Source organism: Phoenix dactylifera, chromosome 9, assembly GCF_009389715.1.
Source record: "Phoenix dactylifera cultivar Barhee BC4 chromosome 9, palm_55x_up_171113_PBpolish2nd_filt_p, whole genome shotgun sequence".
NCBI lineage: Eukaryota > Viridiplantae > Streptophyta > Magnoliopsida > Arecales > Arecaceae > Phoenix > Phoenix dactylifera.
The window spans coordinates 17,371,917-17,382,356 of record NC_052400.1 but is presented as its reverse complement, the minus strand read 5'-3'; positions in this window follow the sequence as shown (position 1 = coordinate 17,382,356).

The following is a 10,440-nucleotide window of genomic DNA, read 5'->3' as shown; positions in this document are numbered from 1 at the left end:
TAGAAATTATTAATCACATCCGATAATTGGATCGTCGATATTGGACTCCCACTGTCTAGCTAGGATTTAATTAAATTCAGCCAACCATATTTAAAGTCGGATATAGTCAATCTTATTAGAACAATAAAGATCTGATGTTAATAATTCAAGTCATTGGATATGATCTACTATTTCCAGCTGATTCGGCATATATATTGATAGGTCAAAAGATATATATGGAAAACTTGACACTAAACTTGATTATTTTATGGGCTTGGAGCATTCAACTTGCCTCCGGAATCCATCCTAAATCTGGCCTGTGTTATATGGGTATTTGTTGAGTTCTCTCTCGGCTCAAATTTTATATTTTATAATCTACTGTTTTCTAGCCTCGGAAGCTCCGATTCAAGCCCATCTGGGCAGAGTAGGCCAAGTAGCCAAATGCAACAACTGGGCTAAAAACAGGGCAACTCTCATCTGGGCTTTAGCTGTTGCAACTATCCATCCTTGAGAACAGCAATGTAAACGGGCTGGCCCATAGCTGTTTCAAAATTTAGCCGGGTTTTTGGCCCATATAAAATATCCTTGATCAAGAAGCAAGAATGACCGACTACCAGGAGTCATAGCAAGTTGCAGCCAGTATACACATCTAGCTCCCACCTAGTCAACTGTTGCACTCTTCATCCTTGACTTGCCCCACCACCGTGGATGCCGACCGACCTTTCCCATAGAAGCAGGAGAATCGTAGTTTTTCCTTCATTTGATCATAAACAGGTCTTATAGGTTATACTGATAACAGTTTGGATCCTGAATACCTAATCCAAACTATAAAACCGCACCGACGACTTGGCCGGCTTTTGCCGAGCCATTCAGGGTCGTATTGGAGTCCCTAAGAATCAAGTTAATAAAGCATGCTTGGAGTTCCCACTGGCTGTTTTACAAGCAACCGTACTCCAGGCTACAAACGATTTATAAAGAGACAAGGTTACAAATGATTGTCTACTGTCTTTCTCTGAAAATTGTCAATGTCTATATGCGACATTTAAGACCAAGAATTTTGCATCTAAGCTTATAATACCACTGCCCCACCTAACAAAACAATCCAGGTCAAAACAGCATCGATGCGCCTTAGAAGTTGGAACATTTTTTTTTTTTTTTTGTGTGGTTAAAAAACAGTATTCATATAGCTCTTACACGAGTACAGCCTGTCAAGTTAGAAACTATAAAATGATACAAAGGAGAGGAAATTCCTGAGGCACTATGCAAAAAAACTCTCTAGTGTGCCAAGCAACATAGGAGGCGACTCAGTCTGCGACTCTGCTCGTCTTCCGATACACATATGCTGCTTGGAAGGAAGCCAACCTTCTAACCAGTCTATAAATCTTAAGAATAAGTGAATAACCATCTCCATATCGACCAACTCCCCTTATCCAATCGATCACCGTAGAAGAATCCCCCTCGAGGTATATCATGTCTACATCAAGTACCCTCCTATGCTTCCCAAAGCTCTGTCTCAATGATAGTCAAGCCGGGGGATCACCGACCTCCTACCCCAATCAGTTTGCACTTTGCCGTGGTGGTCTCTGATTACAAATTCCACTCCTCCATATGCTCCATCCGCCGACATGCTGTCATCGAAGTTAACTTTGAGATGACCGAGGGGTGGGGGCACCCAAGAGAAAAGGGTAAATCTGAGCGCTAAAATAGCGGAGCGGGTGTCCTACATGTTCCAAGCCATCCCAGAGGAACTTAACGCAACTGTTGTGGTGACCTCAACAGCATGGCGAAAGGCCGTGTCCACCACTGTCTTCGGAGCCAACCCACTATCCTTGAAGAGACGGGCATTCCTATCCAACCATATATGGTAGGCTAGGTATGCCCCCATGGTACCCTCCTCGGAACACATTAGGATCCGCCCAAGGACAAGGCCCACAATGCCTATATGCTATGGGCCAGATACTACAAGGCCCAGGCCTGCTCCAACGAATCGTCCGGCGATGGGTCCACCCAGTCTTCCCCGGTCCCGACCTACCCGAGCCGCCCACCCACCGGCTGGGTTGACCTAGGACAAAGCATCCGCGAGCAAAACGACCCCTGCATCACTGTTCGCTCGTTCGATTTCAGAACCCTGGTGGGGCCTGGCGACCCACATGGTTTCCTTCCGGTCCGGGCGGTGATTCACCATTATGGATCGAAAGCAACGGGAGTGGCATCGCCACTGAAACATTTCCACGAGCCCCTGAGATTCCGGAGAGTTGGAAGTGATGACATCCCCCCGAGGAGGAGAAGTCATCCCTCCCCTTCTGAAAAGTCCCGTGTCTTCCAATCCTGGAGAAGCAAATCCAGGCACCAAGATTCGTCCTCGACCACCATCCGAGATCCAACGCTAGCTTTTCGGGATTCCAGCAAGGGCCGGCATTGGCACACGGCCCCCATGTGTGAGCTTGCAGCTGGAGCAGCCCACATGCATGGCAAGAAGAAGAACACCTTTTGTGGATGATCTTTGGGATCCCGGGTGGTCAATGGAGCTCCCATGTCCAAAGATTCCATTCCCTCTTATTGATGGCTGTGGAATACAGGCTGGGAGTGGGAGTGGCAGTGGCTGAGAGAGGAAGAGCAATACTGAAGTGAAGCCATCATAATAGCTGGGGTACCTGGTCATGTGGGCAGAGGCAAGCATGCTGTCCTCCAAGACTACAGCCGGGTGCAACTTGGAAGCAACTGGAGGGACTGTTGGTGTTGGAAAGCTATGCGTCGCCACCTTTGCCATGGAGAGTGAAAGCCAAATGGCCAGTGGATTCGAATGAATGAGCCCCATCATTAGTGCAGATCTCCAACATTGTACTACTGTCTCGATCGACTGGAAGAATGAGATCCTGGAAAATGGAATATACTAAAAGGTTTCAATCCAATACCGTATCAGATTGGAGGCTTTTGGATACCATTGTTTCGGGACAAGGACAATGTGGCACCCGGCACTTTTCACTCGATTACCAAACAAAACAATCATGTGGCGGTTGAAGAGGAACTAAATATCAGCGTAGTGCTGCGTGGCCCAACTCTCGTACCTGGTGCCACTTGTCATGCTGGCGGGTTATAAAAGGTCTTTGGCACGAGGGTCCGACCTCATGGCACAGTTCCTCCTCGGGGAAGGAAATGGCAGGGCCACAAGTGGGCCTCTAAAGTTGGCTCTAGAGCTCATGGTTGAAGTTAGAGCTGGTCCTTCACTTGGCAGGTTTAGTCAAGCCGAGTCTCCTTTCGGTTGGGCGAGCAGGCAGCTCAAGAAAGAAGGCTTATTGGAAGTCAAGTCTTCATTTGAGAGCACAGCATGACGCAAGGGTCTTCACTTCATGCATGACTCAGGAGTGGAGTTGTTTAGTACAGGTTGGATAAGGATTTACTCGTCCTAATCGCATGCGTCGTGAGAGCCGCGTCACTCATATATATTATATATAGACTTTGCAAATCAGGATCCGGTTTGTGTCTATGTCGATTCTGTCAGGCTCCTACCGAGATCAAATTTTACAGAATCTAGCCTACAATACCGGTATCATTTTATTTTACCGTTTCTTTTATAATTGGAAGTTCTTTGTGTTGCTTGACCTGACATCCTACCGTTTGACTTGAGAAATCAGGCCTGTCTCTCAACGATATATATATATATATATATATATCATTTAGATTCTAGAACGGGCCCGTGGACCAGGTCATAATGATTTCTAAACCTATTGTGTGATTTTCTCTAGTGGGACAAGAATGCAGATCAGCCGGTGTGAAGCTCACTAAAAGTAGAGCTAGAGCCTTTACACTGAAATAATATTACAAATTCATTAAAAATGGAGGCATTTACGTCCATTTTATGATCTTATTTAGAAAGTTGAAGTACCGAAAAGGCTAGAGTCTTCATATGGTTGGCTCTGAAAAAATAGATTACATGCCGAAGAATATTAGCAAGGAAGTTGGGTAGTAATTAAGCACAGGATGCCCATAGCATGGAGCACAAAACGGAGAATACAAATCATTTATTCCTCAAATATTTCTTTACTTCCTTAAAATCTATCTCAAATTAAGAGGATGGTCAGCTAGCCTTCAATCTCTTTGGTGATCTTAGAGAATTAAGAAAAATCTAGCTCTCAACCAGAAGAGCTTGGGATCAGCTAATGATTGCATTTTGTTGGAAGATTTCCGCACTTCTAGGCTTTGAAAAATATCGACCAAGTCAAGTGGCGGGATATATGGCCGGCCACAAGAAGCTCATATCCACTCTCTCGCTACTGACGTTTTCTCCTTAATTAATCATCCTATTGTACTTTTTATACGTACCTAGTACATAATCTTTATCATTAATAAATTTTGGGGGAAGTGTTTCTTCACATCTACCATTACTTCTCAAAAAAAAAAAAAAAAAAGATTTTCTCTAGTAGTCCAGTCCTAGTTTGATCACGTCTGGAGGACACTTGAACTGACCCAGCTAGTTCAGCAAACTCGATGGGCCAATAATCATCTAGGTGTGGCGTGGGGGTCAGACACCATTGAGGGTTGGGTAGGAGGAAAGGTTACTGTTGGTGGAAAAATGGACCACCCCACAAATGCAATTATAGCACCCAAATCCGTCCGCTCTCGAGCTCATCCAAGTGATCGGGCTCTTCCGCTCTCGAGCTCATCCAAGTGATCGAGCTCTTCCGCTCTCGAGCTCATCAAGTGATCGGGCTCTTCCGCTCTCGAGCTCATCCAAGTGATCGGGCTCTTCCGCTCTCGAGCTCATCCAAGTGATCGAGCTCTTCCGCTCTCGAGCTCATCAAGTGATCGGGCTCTTCCGCTCTCGAGCTCATCTAAGTGATCGAGTTCATAGGCCGAGCCGAGCACAGAAGGCCGAGCACAGAAGGCTGCCGAGCACAGAAGGCCGAGCACAGAAGGCCGAGCACAGAAGGCCGAGACCAGAGAGCCGAGACTAGAGAGCCGAGGCCAGAAGGCCGAGACCAGAGAGCGCCGACCAGAAAGGCAACCCCGCCGAGCCCATGCCTTAGCCAAATATCCAATCTCCGCTTAACCCTCCAAAGGATCTGACAACTAAATATATGACTAAGGCCGAGCATAGAAGGCCGAGACCAGAGAGCCGAGACCAGAGAGCCGAGGCCAGAAGGCCGAGACCAGAGAGCGCCGACCAGAAAGGCAACCCCGCCGAGCCCATGCCTTAGCCAAATATCCAATCTCCGCCTAACCCTCCAAAGGATCTGACAACTAAATATATGACTCCACTTCAATCTGCCACCATTCCCAAGTCATTAAGGCACAAGATCTCCGCAGGCATTCGGCACACCCTCAGGCCTCCGATGCACTCAGTCATTAAATGAACACGGCTCAAGATGATCTCCGGATCACTGAACCATCAAAGCGTATGGCTCTTTCTGACCACCGGTTCACTCAGCAATCAATGCACTTGTCATCTACGGACCCCAGGCCCACCACGGCCGGCGGTTCAACCACCCCAACGGGTCCGATCAATCGTGACAGCTCCCTGACAGTGACGGTAACCCATTAATTCGCCCAGTCACATCACAGGTAACCCTGCCACTCTCCCTATAAAAGGGGAGCTTCTCCCTCTAAAAGGAAAGAGGCCTCTTCCTCCCAAGGAGATTTTTTCGGACTTCTACATACAATCCCTCTCTCTTTTTCAAAGTTAAGCCCCCCTCTGACTTAAGCATCGGAGGGCCGGCGCCGGAGAGCCCGGCCACCGATTTTCTTGCAGGACTTACGCCTCCCAGGAGGACGCCACCCGCCGGCACGCCATCGACCACCGCTCCTACGGCGGACTTGCACCCCTCCAGGAGGACGCCACCAGCCGGCGCACGGTCATCCACCGTCCCTGCGGCGGAGCCCCTCCTTCCCCTGGCTTCGTGACGGCCCCCGGGTCCAATTTCCAGCAACAGTTGGCGCTAGAGGAAGGGACCGAGTTCGCTGCCATGAAGCTAAGAAGCAAAGGGGCTTCCAACGCCTCCCGACGTCCTCCACCAAGTCCAGAACGTTCCATTCGGAACTCACCACCTCCGGCCGAGTCAGCGCCTCAAGTTCGACCGGAGCAGTTTCATGCCCTGGTGCAACAGGTGCAGGCCTTGGCTACCGTTGTCCAAGGCTTGCAACCTAGGGGCGCCCCGACGGTACCGCCCCCTCCGGCCCCAGTTTAACCGGAGCCTCCTACAAGCGGACTTCCCTTTCGAGGTCAGGACTCTCAAGTCCAGGCCTCCCTCTGGAGAGAACACCCAGCTAGAGGCCCTAGTGGCTGGCCCCAACCCTCAGAGGCCGAGTCAGTTCCAGGGCAACTTGTACCAGAACGGACCGCTGCAGCGATCCCCCAGAATGATGAACTCGACAAGAAGGTCGAGGAGCTGGAGCGCCAGATCCAGGCACTCCATGGAAGGAAACCGGGACGTGATGGTGACTTTGAGTTCACCACAAAGTCCCCCTTCTCCCAGCAAATTGATGACGAACTAGTCCCGCCGCGGTTCAAGATGCCCCAGGTGGAGCCTTACAACGGCAGGGCCGACCCCCTTGACCACTTGGAAAGTTATCGGGTCTTAATGGCCCTACAAGGAGCCTCGGAGGCCATGATGTGCAAAGCCTTTCCAGCAACGCTCCGAGGACCGGCCCGGCTTTGGTTCACCGGGCTGAAGCCGAGTACTGTCTCCTCCTTTGAGCAGCTCGGCAGGCAGTTTGCCAGTAATTTTGCCGCTAGCCAGCCCCAGCGGCGGACGTCGGACTCCCTCCTTGACATCAAACAAGAGGAGGGAGAGTCCTTCAAGGAGTACTTGGATCGGTTTACTGCCGCAACATGGGAAGTCCGGGAGCTGGACCAGTCAATCGCCATGTCGGCACTAAAGACGGGAGCCCGGTCTTACAGGTTCCTCTTCTCTATCGAGAAGAACTTCCCTGCGGACCTCACCGAAATGTTGGCCCGAGCTCGCAAGTACGCCAAGGCTGAGGAAGCCATGGCCTCTCGGCGGGAGGAAGCCGAACAACCTGCCAAGATGCAGAAGAAGCACCAGGAGCACTCCCAGCCAAGTAGCAGATTCCCCTGGCATGAGAAAGAGCCTCCTTGGCCCAAGAGCCTAGCTCGCCCGGGGTCTCCCCTCCAAAAATTTCAGACGTACACTCCTCTCACATCCACCCGAGCAGAAATTCTCATGGAGATTGAGGGTCGGGGCTACCTCCGACCTCCATTGAGAATGCGTCCGACAGAGTCGCGGAAGCACTCGAAAAAGTAATGCCGCTTCCACCGAGATCGCGGCAATGATACGGAGGATTGCTACGAGCTTCGTGATGGGATCGAGGCACTTGTCCGCCGAGGTCGGTTGAGTTATTTTGTCCGTGATCATGCCTACAGGAGAGAGCCCGAGGAACAAAATCCAGTGCCGCATAAGGAGCAGAATGACAACTGACCTCTCACGGGCATCATCAATACCATCAGAGGGCGGGCAACTAGAGGCACCAGAAGCTCCGAGCTCGGAAAAAAGAGCTTCCTCAAAGCATCCGTGCTCTGTGAAAGTCACATCTCCTTTTCTGATGAAGACCAAAAGGGTGTTGAGCCCTCTTTATGACGACGCTGTAGCTATTTCCCTCATCATTGCAAGGTTTTAAAAAAGGATTTTAGTACATCATGAAAGCTCGGCTGATACCTTATTTTGTCTGCCTTCCAAAGGATGAGCGCTCCTCTGGCTAGATTCATAGGAGATTCTACCCCAAGAAAGTACTATGAAGCTAAATCCTTTCATGGTCCAGAAGGCTGCCGAGCTCAGAAGGCCGAGCTCCGAAGGCCGCCGAGCTCAGAAGGCCGAGCACCAAAGGCCGCCGAGCTTAGAAGGCTGCCAAGCTCCGAAGCCCGAGCTCAGAAGCCCGAATGCAGAACACCTCCCCCAGAAAATCGAGCCAAAGAAAGCTAGTGCCAAGCTAAGTCCTAAGGGACTTCGAAGCTCGGAAGCCATCAAAATATCTCCAAAAGGGCGCACGATCGCCAACGGACGAAGTCCGTCTCCTGTATGCGTCTCCAATGATGCTCTAGCTAAGCTCGGGACGCCGATTTGACGCCATTCGACGCCATTCGACGACATTCGACGACATTCGACGACACTTCGACGCCATTCGACGCCATTCGACGCCATTCGACGACACTTCGACGCCATTCGACGACACTTCGACGACACTTCGACGCCATTCGACGACACTTCGACGCCACTCGACGACATTCAACGCCATTCGACGCCTTTCAACGCCATTCGACGCCTCCTACGACAACACGCCCCGATCTGAGTGGGGGCACCCTGCTGAGTTGACCACAAGCCAAAGAAGGCCGCTGAGTCGACCTAAAGCACTATAACTCTAACTGCATGAAAGGTACATCCTGCTTGGCACGCACATCTCCATATATATTTGGCTATATTGCAGGATGATTGACGACTGGACTACTTCCTTCATCCGAGCCAAAAGGCAGCTCGAACTCGGAAGTCGGGGGGTAGTGTTGGTGGAAAAATGGACCACCCCACAAATGCAATTATAGCACCCAAATCCGTCCGCTCTCGAGCTCATCCAAGTGATCGGGCTCTTCCGCTCTCGAGCTCATCCAAGTGATCGAGCTCTTCCGCTCTCGAGCTCATCAAGTGATCGGGCTCTTCCGCTCTCGAGCTCATCCAAGTGATCGGGCTCTTCCGCTCTCGAGCTCATCAAGTGATCGGGCTCTTCCGCTCTCGAGCTCATCCAAGTGATCGAGCTCTTCCGCTCTCGAGCTCATCAAGTGATCGGGCTCTTCCGCTCTCGAGCTCATCCAAGTGATCGAGCTCTTCCGCTCTCGAGCTCATCTAAGTGATCGAGTTCATAGGCCGAGCCGAGCACAGAAGGCCGAGCACAGAAGGCTGCCGAGCACAGAAGGCTGCCGAGCACAGAAGGCCGAGCACAGAAGGCCGAGACCAGAGAGCCGAGACTAGAGAGCCGAGGCCAGAAGGCCGAGACCAGAGAGCGCCGACCAGAAAGGCAACCCCGCCGAGCCCATGCCTTAGCCAAATATCCAATCTCCGCCTAACCCTCCAAAGGATCTGACAACTAAATATATGACTAAGGCCGAGCACAGAAGGCCGAGACCAGAGAGCCGAGACCAGAGAGCCGAGGCCAGAAGGCCGAGACCAGAGAGCGCCGACCAGAAAGGCAACCCCGCCGAGCCCATGCCTTAGCCAAATATCCAATCTCCGCCTAACCCTCCAAAGGATCTGACAACTAAATATATGACTCCACTTCAATCTGCCACCATTCCCAAGTCATTAAGGCACAAGATCTCCGCAGGCATTCGGCACACCCTCAGGCCTCCGATGCACTCAGTCATTAAATGAACACGGCTCAAGATGATCTCCGGATCACTGAACCATCAAAGCGTATGGCTCTTTCTGACCACCGGTTCACTCAGCAATCAATGCACTTGTCATCTACGGACCCCAGGCCCACCACGGCCGGCGGTTCAACCACCCCAACGGGTCCGATCAATCGTGACAGCTCCCTGACAGTGACGGTAATCCATTAATTCGCCCAGTCACATCACAGGTAACCCTGCCACTCTCCCTATAAAAGGGGAGCTTCTCCCTCTAAAAGGAAAGAGGCCTCTTCCTCCCAAGGAGATTTTTTCGGACTTCTACATACAATCCCTCTCTCTTTTTCAAAGTTAAGCCCCCCTCTGACTTAAGCATCGGAGGGCCGGCGCCGGGGAGCCCGGCCACCGATTTTCTTGCAGGACTTACGCCTCCCAGGAGGACGCCACCCGCCGGCACGCCATCGACCACCGCTCCTACGGCGGACTTGCACCCCTCCAGGAGGACGCCACCAGCCGGCGCACGGTCATCCACCGTCCCTGCGGCGGAGCCCCTCCTTCCCCTGGCTTCGTGACGGCCCCCGGGTCCAATTTCCAGCAACAGTTACCTTGTTGGGTCGAGGTAGATCGAGGGAAACCCCTCTTCTTATCCTAAGTTCGTCCAATGAAATTTACATATTAATAACCTAGAGTCTACATGGATGCCATCAACTCTGTATCGGATCTGCTATAAGATTGAATGTTTAAATTTAAAAAACGTGACAAAAGATTGAAAACTAATGAAAAAAAAAATACCAACAAAGTAAAAGAAAAATATGTATTATTAATGTGCTAAATGCAAATATACAAAATGTCATAACTGATCAAAACTTCATCCAAAAATGTTTCTTGGAAGGTATTTAATTTTTAGGTTTCTTAGTCGTATAATAAGTACCCAAAATCTCCTAGCATTAGCGAATAACCAATATGGGACTAAACATATGCTCGCACGGATCCTCATACAAAAGGCATGATAGCAGTAACCAACAATGATAGCAACCATAAATAACATAAGATTATCAATAATACAATTGTTCATGATCAAGAAGCAAGGAATAGAGCCTAAAGTTCGTGAC